Here is a 3742-nt window from a genome sequence, read left to right as displayed (position 1 = left end):
CAGCCAGGCGTGAAAGCAATCTGTCAGATGGTGATGAGTCACAAGACTACAGAACCTCCTACCAGACTGATTGATCAGTTGGGCACAGGGACAGCGAGTGTTCCACCAGCTTATACTCGTCTTGCGCAGCTTGACCTGGGACATTTGAAACAACTTACGCATACTGAGCTGAAGATGGCCCAAGATAAAGATCCAGTTGTGGGACCAGTAAAGTTTGCTTTAGAACGTGGAAAGATAGTCACTCTTCCAACACTCAGCTGGGTCTATTGAAAAGAAAAAGTCCGAAGCTGGTCATTCAGAATGAGTTGCTGTACAGAGTATCCAATGTTCCTGGTGGTGAGCAGAAAAAACAACTTGTTTTACCTGAACAGTTCCATCAACAAGTAATGCAGACCTTACATGATGATAATGGGCATCTGGGCATTGAGCGGACCACCGAGTTGGTGAAGGACAGGTTCCCTTTCTGTCGGTCTCTCGACGTTGTGTCGAACCGACAGAATGGGGTTTGTCTTGAGAACCTATCATCTTCTGAGTATTTAGAAAAGGCCAATGAAAATTGGCAAATGAAATTTGCATGCCGGGCTCCTCCCCGGATGTCCAAGTATAAGAGGGAAGTCGGCGTGCTCATTCATTCACCTTTTGTTCTTCAGAGCCTAAGCATCTGATGAGCGTTCTCCAGATCTTCGCTGATCTTGTTCTGCTGGAATCTACGACGTGGTGCAGCGGACGGTCCCTTCCTGCAGCGACTTTCCCCTGGGCGTCTCGGCAGTTCCGGAAGTGTCTGAGCAATATTTCCTTTTTTCTAAAAAAGCAAATTTCTCCAGCGTGGCATGTCCCGCTGTTCTCTTGGGTGCGACGCGCTCATTGAGGAAGAGGATGGACACGATGTCTGTCTCAGGTGTTTGGGTCTCCGGCACGCTGAGGCAGCCTTAGTGGATACATCCTGCCCGCACTGCGGGCGGATGCCTATCCAGACGTTGCGGTCACGGGTGGCGGTATTCTTTATGGATAAAGCCACCACCTCGTCTGTTACCCAATCCGTGAAGGTAGTGACTACGGCCCTGCTGCCCGCTTCGGTTAACACCGGGGGTGATATGGGGATCACTGTGAACGTTAACCCGCCAGCCGCAGGCTCATGGACCGTTAACACCCCGTCTCGCTCGTCTGACCATCCCTTAAAAGACGGTCCTACCCCGTCTTGTTCCTCCGCCACGTACTCGGAAGTGCGTGACGAAGATGAGATGTCGATCACAGCATCAGAGGGCGATCTTTTGGCATCTGACCCCGACGATTCCTCGGAGCTCCCTCCCACGGGGGGTCGAGCCCAGGAAGAGGCGGACGTTGAGATGTCAACCACGCTTTTCCGGGCCGCCGCAAGCATTGGGCTGCAGTGCACAGCACCGCCTTTACCCCAGCGCTCGCGGTTGGATACGTGGTACCTGGGGTCTGAGCGCGGCTTCAAGCCGCGACCAGCTCCGGTCCCGTTCTTCCCGGAAGTGCATGAGGAGCTGAGTAAGGCTTGGACCGCACCCCTCACAGCCCGTTCCAATCAGAAAGGCTCAGTCGCCCTTACTTCCCTTGATGGTGGGGCGGCCAGGGGCTATGTCGAGATCCCCCAGGTGGAGCGTGCTGTCGCGGTGCACCTGTGCCCGCAGACAGTGGCCACCTGGAGGGCTCGGCCTAGACTCCCATCCAGGGCGTGTACATTTTCGGCATCTCTGGTGTCGAAAGCTTACACGGCTGCGGGTCAGGCCGCCTCCTCCCTCCACGCCATCGCCATCCTGCAGGTCCATCAGGCCAAGGCGTTGAAGGAGCTCCACGAGGGTAAGACCGACCCAATGGTAATGCAGGAACTCCGTACTGCCACCGATCTCACTCTACGGGCGACTAAGGTGACGGCACGGGCCTTGGGTCGGGCGATGTCCACCATGGTGGTCCAAGAGAGGCACCTCTGGCTCAACCTTGCGCAGATGCGGGACGCCGAGAAGGTTCGCTTTCTCGACGCCCCCATCTCGCAGGGAGGGCTGTTTGGTGACACTGTTGAGGATTTCTCTCAGCAGTTCTCAACGGTGAAGAAGCAGACGGAGGCTATCAAACACATCCTGCCCCGCCGTGACTCGGCCGCTGTCAGGCCTTTGAGATCCCGAGCGGTGTCTGCTTCCCAGCAGCCCCTCTTCGACTCCAGTTCCGGCTCCAGTGCCCCCTTCTCAGGCTGCTTCCCGGAAAAGGACGTCAAAGAGGAAACCGCCTCCCCATCAGCAGCCGTCGCGGAAGCAGAAGCGGCCCTGACGGAGAGACCCCAGGGAGATTGAGATTACCACCGGGCCCGATCCCAGCCACTCCATCGCTGGGTCGGATAGGGGTGGTTCCTGCCCCGTCCTATCATCAGCTGGTCCCCCCTGGGGGGCCAGCGCCCACTTCCTCACAAAAAGAGTTTCCTCTCTCACTGGGTTTTCACAACCGTTCCCACCCTCTGGTCGACGGTGGATGGCAACTCGACGTTGCGTCACGGCAAAGCGCAATGTCAAGTATAAACACCAGCCTTCAGCACTCTCAGACAGACAGGGCGTTGAGCTGGACAGTCGCCAGGCAGGAAAAACAGCAGAGCCGATCTCCTCCCCGGGGGTCCTCCCCCGGCAAGGGATCCGTACTGCTAGCCATTGAACCACCCTCCGCGGGGGCGATGAAGCAGATCAAACCTCTAGTCCCCCTGTCTCGGTTTCTGGGAGCTTGGTCTCAGCTTCCCAGACTGTCAGGCTGGCTGAGGAAGACGATCCGTCTCGGCTACGCGATTCAGTTCGCTACACGTCCGCCCAAGTTCCGGGGCGTCCTTTTTACCTCAGTCAGAGGCAGGGATGCCCCCGTACTTAGGGCGGAGGTCGCCTCCCTTCTGGTGAAGGGAGCGATCGAGCCCGTCCCACCGGCCGAGATGTCCAGCGGGTTCTACAGCCCGTACTTCATTGTGCCCAAGAAAGGCGGGGGGTTGCGCAATATCTTGGATCTGTGTGTTCTGAACACCTACACAAGCTGCCTTTCAGGATGGTCACGCAGAAGCGCATCCTGACGCCCGTCAGGCGTCAGGACTGGTTCATGGCAATCGACCTGAAGGACGCGTACTTTCATGTCTCGATCCTCCCTCGACACCGGCCGTTCCTGCGGTTCGTGTTCGAGGGACGGGCATATAAGTACAGGGTCCTCCCCTTCGGTCTGTTCCTGTCTCCACGAGTCTTTATGAAGGTCGTGGAGGCCGCCCTCCTTCCCCTCAGGGAAGAAGGTGTGCGGGTACTGAACTATCTCGACGACTGGCTCATCTTGGCTCACTCGCGAGATTTGTTGTGTACACACAGGGACCTGGTGCTCCGGCACCTTGATCGGTTGGGGCTACAGGTCAACTGGGAAAAGAGCAAACTCTCCCCCGCGCAGAGCATCTCCTTTCTCGGTATGGAACTCGACTCCGTCTCCATGACAGCGCGACTGACTACAGAGTGCGCCCGGTCAGCCAGCGGTCTCCCTGAAACAATTTCTCGCTCCTGGGGCACATGGCATCCTCGGTGGGGGTGGTCCCCCTCAGGTTGATGCACATGCGACCGCTCCAACACTGGCTACAGAGTCAAGTTCCTTGGAGAGCGTGGCACAACGGCAGCAGGCGTATGGTCATCACGCCTTTCTGCCGGCACACCCTGACCCCTTGGTCGTCTATGGCCTTCCTACGGGAGGGGGTCCCCCTAGGGCAGGTATCAAG

This window comes from Triplophysa rosa, unplaced genomic scaffold (assembly GCF_024868665.1).
Source record: "Triplophysa rosa unplaced genomic scaffold, Trosa_1v2 scaffold487, whole genome shotgun sequence".
Lineage (NCBI taxonomy): Eukaryota > Metazoa > Chordata > Actinopteri > Cypriniformes > Nemacheilidae > Triplophysa > Triplophysa rosa.
Note: the sequence above shows the minus strand (reverse complement) of the source record.